Source organism: Lissotriton vulgaris, chromosome 8 (genome assembly GCF_964263255.1).
Source record: "Lissotriton vulgaris chromosome 8, aLisVul1.2, whole genome shotgun sequence".
Classification (NCBI taxonomy): Eukaryota; Metazoa; Chordata; class Amphibia; order Caudata; family Salamandridae; genus Lissotriton; species Lissotriton vulgaris.
The window spans coordinates 1,464,984,768-1,465,003,136 of NC_141696.1; positions in this window are offsets into that span (position 1 = coordinate 1,464,984,768).

The window sequence follows — 18,369 nt, forward strand, 5'->3', positions numbered from 1 at the left end:
AAATTATTTATTAAAAATAATTTAAATACTCCTAAAAAGAGCTGGGATGGAAATAAACAATCCACTCCCAAAGAAAAAGTTTTCCAGACCAGAGGAAGGTCTCCTCGACGGAGGGAAAGAACTCCGACTCGAGAACGCCAGTCTCCCCAGAGGGAGCCCTCTGAGAAAAGATATAACCTTAGAAATAGGGATAATCTGAAAAAACCTGATAGATATCAAAGTATTGATACACGTCCCTCTCGATCTCTTCCACAGAATTCGGAAAGAAGAGGACGGTCAGACCCAGGAGAGCACACCAAGTCCAAAGACAAGGAACCTGCTCAGAGTAAAAAATCTCAATTTCCTAAAAAGAAGGTAGCCAGTATTAGAGTAATCAACCATGCCGAGAATACTGAGGACACAGTTGAAAAACGGGGAGTGGGCATTGACAATGTTGGACAGTGCAGCAGAAATCAGTATAGCGCGCAAGAACTTGATGAGTCATCTGGAGACAGTGGACACGAATGAATACATTCAGGTTGAAACTGCCGACACCAGACTTAGCGAGCCCCATAAAATATACGAAATAACATTGCGTATGAAGGGTGATAAGACTAGGAAAATTAAGGGTCTATTTTGGGATAAGCTCTCAAAAGGCTATGATATTCTGTTAGCTGAAAAAGATTGGCCCCCGGAGTTTGTCAGGGAGTGCCCTCGTGGCGAAGAAGTGATTATGCCTGCCTTCTCGAATCACATACCGATTCACAAAAAATATACATATGCAAGGAAATGGGCAGTGGCCCAGGCACCTGCATTGTATAAAAATCATGTAGGATGGGATGAGGATTCACCTCCTCACAAAATCCAACTAAAAAGTGAACCAACTGCCCAACGGCAGTATCCCATAAAGCAAGAAGCTAAAAAACAGGTCAGGGAGATCTTAGATCAACTTGAGTACCAGGGGGTGATTGAAACATGCACCTCTCAAATGAACAATCCTTTGTTTCCTGTCTCCAAGCCAGACAATTCATATCGTCTAGTTTTGGACTACAGACATCTTAATACATGTTGCAAAACTTTTGCAGTACAAAACTCGCATAGTGCAGCCCTAATGAATAATATAGTTAGGAAAAAATACAAAACGACATTAGACATATCTAATGGTTTCTTTTGTCAAAACATTGCACCAGAAAGCAGATATTTGACCGCTTTCTCCGCATTTGGGTCGCAGAAAAAATTCTGTCGACTCCCACAGGGGTTCAAGAACAGCCCAGGACTATTCTCAGCTAGGGTAACAGAGTTACTACAAATCTATGATGATGAAGCATTATCTTACGTAGATGATATTTATCTCACAGATGACGACTTGGATACTCACTTGAAGAGAGTGAACACCATTATACTTGGGTTCGCAGCAGAGGGTTACAAATTCAACTTTAAAAAGTCCCGAATTGCCCATCTGACAGTACTATTTTTAGGGTACGAATTATCAAGTGAAGGGAAAAGCCTAGCGGACAACTTCTTAGAGAAGTGCGCTGTACTCCAAGCTCCAAAAACGCTGAAGAACTTACAATCCATACTAGGTTTTCTGAATTTCGGAAGAACTTACATTCTAAATTACGCAGAGAGGGTTAAACCTCTCTACGAACTAATAAAACCTGATTTTAAACAAATCAATTGGACTCAAAAACACACAGAAATTTTGAGATCACTGCAAACAGACATGTTAGCAAAAACAAAATTAGATACACGTGACAACACACGTGATCTTGTAATCCGAGTCATCCCAGGAAGATGCGGATTCACGTACCTAACCTCTAATGAGGGAGAAAAGGTACCAATTTCAATTAAATCTCACTTGTACACACGAGCAGAAAAAACATTCAGTCACACAGAAAGAACTGTGAACGCAGTGCAAATCGCATTAGCAAATGAACGAGAACTAGCACACGGCAAAAGGATTAATATCCTCACAGCGGAATCCGCCTTCGAGGCGGTATTCAGCCCAGTAAACCTGCCTACAGTGTCACTGGGTCCAAAATGGATACAGTGTATAGATTCTCTAGGAGCGGAAGACGTGAAATACTATTTTGCCCCGCAACACGAAGAACTGAATGATTTAGAGTATGAAGAAGAATATCCTCTGCCAATCGAAATTCTGCCTCTCCCACAATATGCCTGTATAATCTATACAGATAGCTCTGTACAGCATTTCAACGTAGAGATCAATTAGTGCAATGACAGAGCAGCAGTCACTATCTGATATTCCTAGATAACACTCTGAGTTCTTCAACAAGATAAAAACTTAGCAAACCTGGAAATCCCCGCTTGCTATGTTTTGATTAGTAATGGAACATCTTTAATTGACGTCTTATGTCCAGCAAACTTGCGTCAAACCCGGCACCTGTCAGGTATAAATATTACCAACGTTGCCTTAAGCAATGTTCGTTGCCTGTTGCTGATGCCAGCTGCCTGCATGACCCTGTGTTGGTAAATCTAGCACTCTGTCGCTGCAGCCTGCTATCCTGTGGTGGTGAAGCTGCTGATTACCATTATCGCCGCTACAGCGCGAACTATGGTGCAGTACGCTTAAGGAGCTGAACAGCCGTCCTCTGCGAAGACATCCAGCAGATTCCAGCTGCCCGCGGACGCTGTCCCCCCTCCTTCCTCGACGCGCTGAAGAGAAGCCGCTGCCTTTCTCGTGCAGAGAAATCCAGTCCCGGCGCTTCCGGTTTACCCTCGCGGGTGACTGGGATATCGAGAGAGACCCCTGAAGGAGATACCAATCCTCCATCATTCTATTCAGAGGTATGGTGTTGACTAAACCCTTAGACGAGAATTCTTGAAACAAACCTTGGCAAAACCAACTTAACTTAAGCTACTTACTTACTCCCCTTTTCACGTGTTAGGCTTAGGTCAGGCACACTGGGGTACGCTTAGTTAGAAGCACCAGTTGAGTATGTTAGCCTAATGTATATATGACTGTATATATGTTTTATTACTTTTAAACCATTGTATGGCTAAGAAACCATATCAATGCTTTTACAGTTCTATTTCGCAATCCTTATCTTACTGTACGTACTTTTTATAATAACAATTATTGCAATTGTGGCAATACATTTCTCTTGTACGAGAAGAAAGACTGTTCAATAAATGTTACCCTTTATTGATACACGCCCGTCTCTCTATTCTCTACATCTCGTGAAAGTAAACTGCACTAGACTGACTGAGTGAAATGCATGTCTATTGTTTCACACGACCCTAGAGATTGACTCTTGATCTGAGGAGCAAAGTTGTCATGTTGCACGGTTGTTGGAAAACTGAATCCCTTCTTGTCTGTGCCAGGGAAGCTGATCACTTCCTATGCAGAGAAGAAGTTTCCAGTGACCTCTGAGCTAGTTGGTAACACAACCCAATTAAGTTTAGCATAGTCAGTGGAGGCCTGGAATATCCGCAGTTCCACGTCGATACTACTGTTTATGTTATTCCAATGCGCAGGGCCTAGTGGGAAACTAGGAACTACACAACATGGCGCCCAACGTTTGGTAAGGCGATAAACTAACGCAAGACTTGTAGAGTAACTCAGTCGTGCATATTTCACACAGACCCCTTTCTCCCGTAAAAACTCCAATAGACGTCTGGAGTGGGTGAAAGGTTAAAATCCGCCCGACCTTAGTAGGAAGAGATTCCTATTTAAAGCTCCGGTTTATTCAACGTTGAAGGATACAGTGTTCCAAAATATTGTGCACCTAATCTTTGTCTCCTTGGAGACCTACTCTGCAAAAAACTGCATTTATACAATGTCAGTAGAAAACAACGGCACCACTGGGGCCGCAGCAGACGCGTCTCAGCAAGGTCCCGAATACACAGACCCGGATGCTATTATCATCCCGGCACACTTAAGAAGATCTATAACTTTAAAACTTATAGAGAACGGACTGACACCTCAAGGTGGTACAGTAATTTTCGTGATAGAGGCTCACGAGTATCGGCAGACAGAGGTATTCTATTCATGGATAAACTTTCCAGCGGCAAACGCTACGACACGAGAGTTTCACTAATACAAAATAGAGAAACCTCCGGAAGAGTACGCTCCTTTCGAGGAGATTGAAATTCCACTTAAATTTCAAGAGCACCTGCTCTGGTTTAATGGCGCCCTAAAACACAATGATCACATAACTAGGCTCGGTCCACTAGGTAGACCAGGAGCCACGTGGCCGGTTCTAGCCAGCTACACACCACATCCTGACATTGCAAGAATGTCCAAGGAAGAGCTGTTAGTACAGCTAAACACATTAATAAAAATACATAGGCAATTAGTCCAATATGTAATGCGGACTGCAACAGTCCAGCCAGCTGTTAATTCACACCAGCTGACCCCTCATCAGGGGAACACAAATAAAATTACACCACAGAACATACAGTCATGTCTTGGTAAAACACCCGTAAAACGGGAACAAATTCCTTACTGGTTAGCACAGAAAATCACTCAAATAGAGGCAGTATTTCCTGATACTACCCCTATTGAGAAACACAGAATCTTGACCATCTGCCTTCCTATGGGAATCGCACCACACGTGGAGGACTGTGACACTTGGGGTACAGTCTTTGCTTCCATTCACACAAAAACACACGGTGTTCCGTCTATGGCGGTTATACCAGAAGTGCTAAAACAGATTCAAAATGAATTCGGTCCAGAGCCCGCTTTGAATCTAGGTATGAAATTACTGAAAGACTTCAAGCAGGTCTCGGCTATATTATTAGCCAACATTAGAGGGGAAGCAGCATCTGTGGCGATCCGCCAGAAGTTGAAGGAAACAGATATAAAAGATCCTGTTGAGCTTGCAAAAATCATAGAAAAATGCTATGAAGAATTAGGTAGAGACAGCTTGGGTGGGAAACCAGTAAAGCCCCAACTGCTCGAAAATCCTGAAAAATTATTTATTAAAAATAATTTAAATACTCCTAAAAAGAGCTGGGATGGAAATAAACAATCCACTCCCAAAGAAAAAGTTTTCCAGACCAGAGGAAGGTCTCCTCGACGGAGGGAAAGAACTCCGACTCGAGAACGCCAGTCTCCCCAGAGGGAGCCCTCTGAGAAAAGATATAACCTTAGAAATAGGGATAATCTGAAAAAACCTGATAGATATCAAAGTATTGATACACGTCCCTCTCGATCTCTTCCACAGAATTCGGAAAGAAGAGGACGGTCAGACCCAGGAGAGCACACCAAGTCCAAAGACAAGGAACCTGCTCAGAGTAAAAAATCTCAATTTCCTAAAAAGAAGGTAGCCAGTATTAGAGTAATCAACCATGCCGAGAATACTGAGGACACAGTTGAAAAACGGGGAGTGGGCATTGACAATGTTGGACAGTGCAGCAGAAATCAGTATAGCGCGCAAGAACTTGATGAGTCATCTGGAGACAGTGGACACGAATGAATACATTCAGGTTGAAACTGCCGACACCAGACTTAGCGAGCCCCATAAAATATACGAAATAACATTGCGTATGAAGGGTGATAAGACTAGGAAAATTAAGGGTCTATTTTGGGATAAGCTCTCAAAAGGCTATGATATTCTGTTAGCTGAAAAAGATTGGCCCCCGGAGTTTGTCAGGGAGTGCCCTCGTGGCGAAGAAGTGATTATGCCTGCCTTCTCGAATCACATACCGATTCACAAAAAATATACATATGCAAGGAAATGGGCAGTGGCCCAGGCACCTGCATTGTATAAAAATCATGTAGGATGGGATGAGGATTCACCTCCTCACAAAATCCAACTAAAAAGTGAACCAACTGCCCAACGGCAGTATCCCATAAAGCAAGAAGCTAAAAAACAGGTCAGGGAGATCTTAGATCAACTTGAGTACCAGGGGGTGATTGAAACATGCACCTCTCAAATGAACAATCCTTTGTTTCCTGTCTCCAAGCCAGACAATTCATATCGCCTAGTTTTGGACTACAGACATCTTAATACATGTTGCAAAACTTTTGCAGTACAAAACTCGCATAGTGCAGCCCTAATGAATAATATAGTTAGGAAAAAATACAAAACGACATTAGACATATCTAATGGTTTCTTTTGTCAAAACATTGCACCAGAAAGCAGATATTTGACCGCTTTCTCCGCATTTGGGTCGCAGAAAAAATTCTGTCGACTCCCACAGGGGTTCAAGAACAGCCCAGGACTATTCTCAGCTAGGGTAACAGAGTTACTACAAATCTATGATGATGAAGCATTATCTTACGTAGATGATATTTATCTCACAGATGACGACTTGGATACTCACTTGAAGAGAGTGAACACCATTATACTTGGGTTCGCAGCAGAGGGTTACAAATTCAACTTTAAAAAGTCCCGAATTGCCCATCTGACAGTACTATTTTTAGGGTACGAATTATCAAGTGAAGGGAAAAGCCTAGCGGACAACTTCTTAGAGAAGTGCGCTGTACTCCAAGCTCCAAAAACGCTGAAGAACTTACAATCCATACTAGGTTTTCTGAATTTCGGAAGAACTTACATTCTAAATTACGCAGAGAGGGTTAAACCTCTCTACGAACTAATAAAACCTGATTTTAAACAAATCAATTGGACTCAAAAACACACAGAAATTTTGAGATCACTGCAAACAGACATGTTAGCAAAAACAAAATTAGATACACGTGACAACACACGTGATCTTGTAATCCGAGTCATCCCAGGAAGATGCGGATTCACGTACCTAACCTCTAATGAGGGAGAAAAGGTACCAATTTCAATTAAATCTCACTTGTACACACGAGCAGAAAAAACATTCAGTCACACAGAAAGAACTGTGAACGCAGTGCAAATCGCATTAGCAAATGAACGAGAACTAGCACACGGCAAAAGGATTAATATCCTCACAGCGGAATCCGCCTTCGAGGCGGTATTCAGCCCAGTAAACCTGCCTACAGTGTCACTGGGTCCAAAATGGATACAGTGTATAGATTCTCTAGGAGCGGAAGACGTGAAATACTATTTTGCCCCGCAACACGAAGAACTGAATGATTTAGAGTATGAAGAAGAATATCCTCTGCCAATCGAAATTCTGCCTCTCCCACAATATGCCTGTATAATCTATACAGATAGCTCTGTACAGCATTTCAACGTAGAGAGAAAATCCTACGATGCAGCATGTGCGATCATTAAATGTCGTTGGCTGTGCGGTAAAATCAAACCGAAAATAACAAAAACTGAATCAGTGAAGTACTGTTCGGCTCAAAGAACTGAAATCAGATGTTTAAAGATGGCGCTCGAAAATGCAGAACGCGAATTCCCCACACTTATAGTGTGCGATTCTCATTTTTGCGTCAATTCTTACAATAATAAACTGCAGAGTTGGATCGAGAACGACTACAAAGATGACACTGGTGCCACAATAAAGCATAAAAAGCTCTGGAACGAGGTAGCTCTTTTACACAAAGAACTACAAAAGACTCACGTGATTCACGCACAGAGTCTTCAACGTGATGGCGTTCACGTTGCAGGGAATTCATTGGCTAATACAGCCACCGCGGAAGCAACTAACCCGGCTTCCGTAGCCACAGAAAAGCGTACAGATAAATACATAGACGGGGAAACCATGCTGGCAGTAAAAACGACCGTAAAAGGCGACTGTGCAGCACTACCTGTAAACTATCCACTCAATTATGCATACATAATCGATGCAAACTCCGTTCCTTTTGCTCGAATCCCTGGAGTGGGGGATAGAGTAATTCCAAACACGAACAGGAGAATATTTTTAATAGCAGACGCACATATGGGTTTGGGTCTGAGACAGCAAACAATTAAGGTTTCTCTGACTGAATTACAATCAGTATACTGGTGGCCGGGAATGAGTGTAGAACACCAAATATATGCAAACAACTGTGAAAACTGTAATAGGGATCGCAGTAGCGAACCTTGCTACCGGCTACCAGTCAGAAAGAGCGTAACGCTGCCTGCACCCCAACCTGCGTCCTATTAAATAGTTAAGACGAAAAGCACTTAAAAAATGAGGCCCCCAGCGCTCGGCTGACGCTAGAACGGTTATAAAAGATTTGCGAGTCCATATCGGCACATACGCAATTACCACGTTCCATTCTGACCAGGGTCCTGCTTTCAGCTCTCGAGCTTATAAGGAGGCCATGGCTAGCATGGGAATTGGGTTGCGGTATTCTTGTCCGTCATACCCCGGAAGGGAAAAGTGTGATAGAAAGAAAAAACCGGGACATAAAGCAATCTATAACAGCGAAGATATTAGGTTCAGGCGCTGGGTGGGTCAAACATTTAATAAGTGTCCAGACGAGTCTTAACAACATGCCAAGAAATTCAAGGTTTCAGCCCATACGAACTATTGTTCGGAATTAGAATGCGAGTTCAGGACCTCGATAGTCAGATGTCAGTGGTACAAGAAGAAACAAAGCACTTTGATGTAAAGGATCGTTTGGCTGTTTTACAGGAACTGAATGAAACAAGAAAATCATTAAGCAACATAAAGTTAAAGCAACAGCCAAGTACCACTGATGAGGCACCACCCGCAACAGCCCCAGCAAGGCCTGTCTGGATTCCAAAGATTGGGGATCTAGTCAGAGAAAAGATTGCGGTTAAGAAGGAATTTGGGCCTTCTTACAGAAAAGCAGTACCTGTCTTAGCAGTCACCGGAACAAGATCAGTTGTGCTACCGCCCCTTGCTGGTAAAAAGGAGAACAGAGTCGTGTCTATCGATCTGGTAAAACCACAAGCATGTGGCCTATAATCAACAGTAGGCCCAGTGGACTCCCAAGAAACAACAGAATACCCAAACTTGCAACAATCCAAGAGGTTCAAACTGAAAGACTAATCACATTCGATCAGCCTGCAGTGCACAATGAAGGACTATGCAATAATGCCATGGAACTCGTGCCTCTTGAAACACAGATTGAAACAGTTCGTCAAGAAACAACACCAGTCTACAATGATGTGGCATCAGAAAGTGCTACCGAGAGACAGATTGAAAGAACAATTCCATCAATTGACAGAACTGCCTCTGGTTATTTCATCAACTTCGACAACTTCTCTGAAGATTCAAATGACCCCGAAGTGATGCCAGAAACAAAAAAGTCTTTTAAAGAAAAAGCAACAGAACTCTTTCATCAACTGAAGGAAATCTACCTTGTTTCCCCTTGGCTAGAGTTCTGGTTCGGTCTAGGTGTATTTTTCCTCCTGCTTTGGCTCATCATGGTACTATGTTTGGGAAAATTCATTGAAGGAAAATATATTACGATGGACACAGCAAGTCAGAACATCAACTTAGTCCTGAAACCACACAGATCATCCCACGTGAAGAAAAGAGAACTGTCAACAGTAAATGTCACAGCAATTCCAATACCTGGTGGGGTAGTATGGGAGAAAACAGACTATGAGATATATGGTCCGGTCGAAATCCTGAAGTATCCTCATCAACTAAAGGTTTCCTTAAGTGACTTTGTGACACCTAGTACATTCTCTGATGATTGGGACTTTAACAGTATTAATGACATGATGTCTGATTTAGTAATGTCAGCTAGATTCACAGATCATGATTATTTACAAGGTTCATCTAGTTATGAGCAATTATTCTGTTACACCCACTATGGGGATCATTACTTGCATAAATCTGCACAGCCTAGAAATGTTTTTATGTATAATCAATGGGAACATTGTTCTACACCACCTAAAAGCAGTTCTAAAGCATTTTTTGAGAAATTCAAATACTTCTCAGGGTTTAACACCAGTGATGCAGAAACGTTCTATTATAAACTGTTAGATAAAACAGGAATGAAAACAATGCTGACAAATTCTAAATTGATATATTCAGAAGCATTTTATGACAAAATGATGACATTTGGTTTTGATTATTGGAAAAATAATATTGAAACGAAAACAATCTGGGGTACAAAAGATTGGCAGGTGCAAGGCATTGAAGCACTATTTAGAACCTGCATGATACCAGAACAAATGTTGTTTTTAAATGACACAATACACCAAACATCTTGTCTTGGCCTAGCTAAGATCAAAGACCTTAGAACACCGTCTATTCCAAAGCTAATAGCTGAGAATACAACTACAGATATTGAGTTAGACGTGTCACAAATTTTACATTTCAACAGAACACATCCTGATTGGAAAAAATGGTTAATCTGGCCTACAGACACAAATAGCTGTCAAGATAGATTCCTGAATAAAACACAGGGTTTAAAAATGACCAGATTAGACTCTAGATATTCCCAGAGACAACATCCAGGGATTATAACAACATACAGTGTAGGGAAGCTCTGCCTTGAATGGCTAAAATCATCCACACTGGCTGAAATTAAGCAACACTTGTCTTTACTAAAAGAGGGTGCTGATTTGCGCGATTTCATTCTTGGACCACGCAAACAGCATCAAAAGCGTTTCATAGCGACCAGTATCTATGCTGCTTACAACGAGGCTTGGAAAGTAAAGCAAATTGAAACTGCTGAAAAAATACGAGAAATTGATCATATTAATTTGGAGAAATCACTTTCTGTGGTAGACAATGGGTTAATGACTCTGTCTTCCAGAATATATTCGTTGGACAATATTGTATCCTCTGCCTTTGACGTGATAGACAGAGATTTGCTAATGTTACAACATGGCCAGTCTCAATTACGCTCTATTATAGAACTAGGCTGGACGCTGCAAAATCTTCGTTCAGGCTATGTGCCTTGGCGTTTAATCAACACAACGTCATTATTTTCCAGTTTTAACCTTACTGATAAACAGATCAGTTTGGCACAGAAAGGAGCAGACTATACAATCCTGAGCATCAAAAAACTCGAGAGATTACCATTGACAATGTCAGAGAGTCCTGTCATTGAATGGATAATACACGGAATTATCACAATTCCAATAACAACTTTCCGATTTAAAAAGTGCCTTGAGTACATACCTGCTGGCCAGTATGAACAATTGGGTAAAGGATATGTAGAATCCGAATGGAAATTACCATACACTCATTCTTGCTATAGTGACAGCGACAAAAATGTATTTCTTAGTGGTGAGAACTGTAAACATTCACTAAGCGGTATACTTTTGTGTCAGGGTATTAATTTACACGGAGCATGTGATGGAAATTCAAACAACCTTTCATGCCACCAGCTAGTCACACCTGCAACTCAGATAGAGCCCTTCTTTATGCAACTCGGGAACGGGAGTTACATTCTTAGAACGGATCACAGATGTTGTGGCCTGACGCCAGGGAAAAGTTATCTAATAGAAGTAACGTCCATGGTCAAATGCTGTATGCAAGCATTGTTCCCGAGCGGGCCTCCAGACATAGTGACTCCCCTCTGGCCTCGTCTGAATCTCTATTCTATACGAATTGATACATTAAGCAAAGTGAAATCTGTACTTTTACAGACAACAGTGCCTATAACGTCATCTAAAGAGACGTATGATCTTCTAGTCGCAAGGACGGCTACTGAAGTTCATGACCTTTTATCAACAAATTGCCCCGTGCATTTCGTAGAAATGTTCAGCCAACTCCTTAACATGTCTAGTGCAACAAGCATCCCAGGCATATTTAAGACAGTCTTTACGGGACTGCTAACACCCTTCCAGGCAATTTTGGGAATCTTTCCTAATTTTGAGCACTCCATTTTTGGCGGCATACCATTATTTTTGGGACTCGTCGCAGGGATTCTATTTTTGACCCTCCTGCTTCGTTATGGCAAGCCTCGGCTCAGACATAGCTCCCATGGGAATGGAAGAGACAATCCTAGCAATGCGCTACCGGGACAGGATAACTAACGTCCTCGGATTGGCCAGGCTGAGAGATCTAAACATGACCTGGTTCCTTTCATTCAGACCGATATGGCAAAATTGCATTTTACCTGTGCTACGGTGTATGCTTTGCGGCGATGAATGCGTGTTGGACATCTGTCTTTCACTTCCATCAGCAGTACCAATGGACGTCGATACTTTGCTCAGTCCAATAACGGCTCACGCATTGTGTTGTCCCCAGCGGCTACCAATCCTGATGACGGCATTTGTGGAGACTCCTGTACCTACAGCCAAGTGGTAACAGTGGAGCGAATGACAAAAGCAACATCACCCAGGTACAACGAGCTGTGAGCATTGCTGCTCCCGAATATGATGACAGCAATCATTCTCACACCTGCCAAGTTACAACGCTATCTAATTTGGTTGAACTATCACCTGAATTTGTAGACCAATTCTTTGAGAGCCTGTCTGATACGATGTTCTCACCCGTAGAGAAACAATAACTTTTGAGAAACTTTCCGACACACAGCGTTCCCATGAACTCTGAATTCGGCCTTCAGTTTTGATCAACAATAACTGCCAAGAGCTTTGGAAATCTATTTTCCCCGTTCAAGCAATAATTCTTTGAATTGGACAATTTTTCTAATATTGACCTTTTTTGGCACGAACAAATTCTTTGCTTAAGGTAAACACTATTCTTAGAGAACAGAAGCTTCACACTTCTATTTCTAAACACATCTAGAGACATAACAACATAACACCAGCCTCTAGCACACATGTTATTACAATGCATTTTTATGTGATGATTTATCTCACATTTCTTCTGTCAGAGATACTTCATGTGTAATTCTTTATGCATAATCGTTCAATGATTTCATATGCAATAATTTTTTGAATGATTTCTATGCTTTAAAAAAAAAAAAAAAAAAACGTACAGTACCTAAATTCCATGTATTACAAGTACGCCTATTTCGAATGCATTTATGTATTTTGGGGTGGGCAATGTTACACATGCATCTAATTGCTTAGTTTTAGTAATTTTGATGGACATTAACCCGTGGAGTGGGTGTTGCGTGTTAATCTAGGTTCCTGATCGATACTGTGACCTTATGCCCCTATTCGGCTATAAATCCATTTATTCCCTATATTGGCATAACCGTTCAAGTGCGATTTTCTGAAAAGTCATCTCTGGCCTCACACGAACAGAGCCACATTCCAGCATGACTCTCTGCTACTTCCTTTGCGACCAATTAGTGCAATGACAGAGCAGCAGTCACTATCTGATATTCCTAGATAACACTCCGAGTTCTTCAACAAGATAAAAACTTAGCAAACCTGGAAATCCCCGCTTGCTATGTTTTGATTAGTAATGGAACTCTAATGAGCAACTGATAACTATCACTTCCTAGTGACATCTTTAATTGACGTCTTATGTCCAGCAAACTTGCGTCAAACCCGGCACCTGTCAGGTATAAATATTACCAACGTTGCCTTAAGCAATGTTCGTTGCCTGTTGCTGATGCCAGCTGCCAGCATGACCCTGTGTTGGTAAATCTAGCACTCTGTTGCTGCAGCCTGCTATCCTGTGGTGGTGAAGCTGCTGATTACCATTATCGCCGCTACAGCGCGAACTATGGTGCAGTACGCTTAAGGAGCTGAACAGCCGTCCTCTGCGAAGACATCCAGCAGATTCCAGCTGCCCGCGGACGCTGTCCCCCCTCCTTCCTCGACGCGCTGAAGAGAAGCCGCTGCCTATCTCGTGCAGAGAAATCCAGTCCCGGCGCTTCCGGTTTACCCTCGCGGGTGACTGGGATATCGAGAGAGACCCCTGAAGGAGATACCAATCCTCCATCATTCTATTCAGAGGTATGGTGTTGACTAAACTCTTAGACGAGAATTCTTGAAACAAACCTTGGCAAAACCAACTTAACTTAAGCTACTTACTTACTCCCCTTTTCACGTGTTAGGCTTAGGTCAGGCACACTGGGGTAGGCTTAGTTAGAAGCACCAGTTGAGTATGTTATCCTAATGTATATATGACTGTATATATGTTTTATTACTTTTAAACCATTGTATGGCTAAGAAACCATATCAATGCTTTTACAGTTCTATTTCGCAATCCTTATCTTACTGTACGTACTTTTTATAATAACAATTATTGCAATTGTGGCAATACATTTCTCTTGTACGAGATGAAAGACTGTTCAATAAATGTTACCCTTTATTGATACACGCCCGTCTCTCTATTCTCTACATCTCGTGAAAGTAAACTGCACTAGACTGACTGAGTGAAATGCATGTCTATTGTTTCACACGACCCTAGAGATTGACTCTTGATCTGAGGAGCAAAGTTGTCATGTTGCACGGTTGTTGGAAAACTGAATCCCTTCTTGTCTGTGCCAGGGAAGCTGATCACTTCCTATGCAGAGAAGAAAGTTTCCAGTGACCTCTGAGCTAGTTGGTAACACAACCCAATTAAGTTTAGCATAGTCAGTGGAGGCCTGGAATATCCGCAGTTCCACGTCGATACTACTGTTTATGTTATTCCAATGCGCAGGGCCTAGTGGGAAACTAGGAACTACACTACACTCTTTGTGGTTAAGTATGCCGAAATTGTCAGAGCTCTGTCGCGCTCCTTCTGACCTGTCTCCCCCTGTTGTTTTGATAGTTGCTGTGTCAGCTGTATTGAAGTGAACTGATAAGTAGGTTGCCCAGTCGGATTCGGATATGTTGGAGTTGATACCTTTATGACCTGACTGTTGGACGCTGTGAATGATCTTCCAAAAGTCGAAGCTATTCTTCTGTTTGGAGTTGTAAAGGATTTTTGTCCAGAGATCCTCGTTCAGTTGCCTTTTCCTTTCCCAGGTCTTCTTTTTTAACAGTGCTTTTAGTTTACGTAGTTTCATTTGGGTGTCCTCGATGTTAGGGTGTTTTCGGAGTTGTTTGAGAGTCTTTTTTATTTCTCACTTTATGGTTTTTATCTCTATGGTTGTTAATTTGCCATGTATGAACCTGGTGGTGGTGTTATCTTTTTGGATTTTTAGCTCTGTAGCGTGTTTAGCTCCTAATTCCGTTACAAAGTCTACCCAGGCATCAAATGAGTTGTTGTTTGAGCTGGATGTCTGGTGTATGATTGTTTTTGCGCTGTTTGAAAACTTCTCAGGCTCAGTCGGCTTGCATCTTATTCTTCTGTAGTTGATTGTGTATTCTGTGGCAATGTATCTTCTTTCAGATACTTCATTCACGCAGGTCAGTCCGAGATTGGCTTCTAGCGGCAAGTGATCGCTTTGGGCACTTTCTCCTATCTTGAACAAGTTTATTTTCTCGTACAGTGGAAGTGACACGAGCATGTAATCAAGGTGTGAAGAAGTACTTGATGAGAAATATGTTGGTGATGGGGGGATGTCCTCTATGAAACGTCCATTAAGCACTCTTAGGTTTAGTTGTTCAAGTTCTTTTACCAACTAGGTTGAGGTTTTAGTGTATTTGTATCGGGAGGATGGATTGGCTTGGATTCCAGATGGTGTCCATTTCCTTTGTCATATCATCCTTAGTTTTATCTCCATAAAGGGTAAGGTTAAAATCTCCTGCCACTAATATGTTCTCCATGTCCCCTTCAACCATGAGCTTTGTCAATTCTTTGACAAGTTCCCTTGACCCAGATTTCTTGTGCTTCGGATGTATGTATGTGTTTATAACTTGTAGCTGTTGAATGTCCTGGTTGTTTTTGACTGTAAATGATATAAACTGTATTTCGTTTGGTGGTGTAATGTTTGCTCTTTTTACTTCCGTTGTGCCAATGGTTGATATTGAGGCAAGTATTGCCAGTCCGCCCGAGCTTTGACCATATTGAGAGCCTCTGGTTGCCGGATGAGTCAAGGTTGTGTAGCCTTGTAAGGAAATATCATTTGTTTCCCAGGTTTCCTGGAGGAGGATCAGGTCAAAACATTTTAAGTAGTTTAATGTGTCAGGGTCCTCCAGTTTGTCTGAAAGGCCGTTGATATTCCAGTTGCATATTTTGATATTAGTGTGAGCCACAGAGTCGGGGGTTGAGACTGGCGCTATTTGTCAGTTGGTGTTGCCTCCAGGTATGGTACATGTTATTGTTAAGCTGCATGATAGTGGTTGCTGACAGATGGGGTTATGGGAGAACAATGAGTGTGTAACCAGGGAGCGGGGTCTAGGAAGGAAGAGGGACCACCTTTAACATTGTTTGACCCCCCCCTCTTGTCTCCGCAGCCTCCCCTCAACCCTGGTTGGTCAGCAAGCGAGAGATATAGTTGCGACGAGGAGGAGGACGGTTGGGGGCCCTTTAAATGGACCGACGCTCTGATGGAGGAGGAGCCTAAAGAGCAGGTAAAAGGAGGCTCCGATAATCCACAGGGGTATTTTTTCACCGGAGGAGCGGACAGAGTGCAGGAGAGCGGAGAGGCGGGAAGCAGCGAGTCGGACTGGAGAGGAGAAGAGCGGTGGCTACAGGAGGAGGAGAAGTGGATCGGGAGTGAGAGGTGGTTGAGCGAGGAGAACCTTGTGGAAACGCGAACCCGGAGAGCAGGCAGCCGCCAGAGGAAGCGCCGGATCAAGATTCCTCCAGAGCGGAGGCTGGAGCCGAGAGCGCCGGAAAAGCAGAGACGGGATCAGCAACGCCTGGAGGCCACCACCACGAGCCGCCCAGCCGTACGCCAGGAGGAGTACGGCTAGCAGAGGTACGTGACAGATTCCTGGTGTGGTGGAGGCGTAAAGGCCGCCTTCCTACTTAGTTAAACGTGTAGAGACCACCCGTTTCCCCTACTTGATTTGACACGAGAATGGCACCGACACTAGTATAGACAGAAAAGCACTGTGTGTTCCCCTCACGTCCCTCACATCCCTCTTCCCCCCCTCAACTACCGTGTTTGTAACGCCGAAGCACTTACTGGTCCTCTCTTTTCTTTCCCTTCTCGGCGGCCGGCGAGGGCGAGCACTACGGAGCCTCCAGAGCCCAGCAGTCGGAGGAGGAGCCCCGTCAGGAGGAAGGAGGAGGGAGTGAGACGAAAGACCCGTCCTGAAAGGAGCCGTTCACCCAGAAAGGGAGCTGCAAGGAAAACCTGTACCGATGATCTGTTTGCTAAAATAAAATCCACTACTACTAGAACACGTCTATTGCCTATTCCTAGTCCCGCCGTAACAGTGGTGGAGAATGCGGGCACAACCTCCGTCTGTCAGCCAAAGATGGATGAATTAGTGAAAGCCCTGGTGCAAGGCCAAGAACGCCTGGAAAAGATTGCAGAGCAGCAGTTCCTAGCGGCTGAGGCAGACCGAGAAGTCATTAAAGCCGCCGTGGTAACCCGTACCCTGGACCCTCCCGTAACTACCGGATCAGTGGCAGTGGGAGGAATACCCCATACAATAGGAGGAGTGTCACTACAAAAGTACCAGCCCGGGGAGGATCCAGACGCATTCCCCCTTAATTTCGAAAGGGCTGCCAGGGCCTGTGGATGGCCTGTTGTGAAATGGCCTTTCTTCCTGGCCCCGTTACTGGTGGGGGAGGCCCAAGCCGCCTACCAGGTGGCAAACCCCTGAGGAGACACTTCATACGCGGACATAAAGCAAATCATCTTGGACCATGTAGGCCTTGACACAGAGGCATACAGGATCCAGTTCAGGAAGGAGAGGGGTGTACCAGGGGAGACGCCAAAAACATTGTTTGTCCGCCTGAAAATGGCTGCGGACAAATGGCTAAGGCCCAACGAAAGCTCAAAAGATGAGATCATGGACCGCATATATCTCGAGCAGTTCCTCGAGGCGCTCCCTTTCTCGACACAAAGGTGGTTAAAGCAACATCACAACCTAACCACCCTACAGGCCGTAGAAATGGCCAATACCTTTTCCAGGGCTCCTCAAAAACCCCCGATGGTAGGGGAAACAGACAGGCCGAAGCATCCCTACAAACCGGAGAGGAAACCCGTACGTATTCAGGAAGCGCCTAAACCACGTATCTGGAAGCCAGAGCCTGTGCCCCATAGTGGGCCACAGTGTTTTGATTGTGGGACCTGGGGACACATAGTCCGTCATTGTCCTCGACGGAAACAGGAGGAGGAGCCCATGGAGGTCGGATATCTACCCCGGACCGTCTTATACTCCGCTGAGATGGGACGTGCCTACAGAGTGAGTATGGAGATCAATGGTAACCCCGTAAAAGCACTGCTCGACTCGGGATGTCGTCAGTTCGTGGTCCAGGCCCACCATGTGCTACCCCAACAGCTCCTTCCCCGAGAGAATGTTTACATCAGGTGTGTTCATGGGGATGTGAAGCAGTGCCCAGTGGCGGTAATCCCCCTGATTCCACAAACCGGTAGGCCGTCCAGAGTCAAAGTAGGGGTGCTGGCATCTCTGCCAGAAGATCTAATTATTGGGACTGACAACCCCGAGTTTCTGGACATGTTTAAATCCAGCCTTGCCCCAGTGAAAGTATCAAGAGACACCCCTGGGAAAAAGAAGTATGTGCCAGCATTAGCCTCCCCGGAACCATGGATATTGGATAGAAGTTTTCAATTTGCCCAAGCAAATGATGCTACTTTATTCAATGCCTGGGAAGCGGCACACCAGAATCAGAACCAAAACCCCATACAGTATCCCCGCT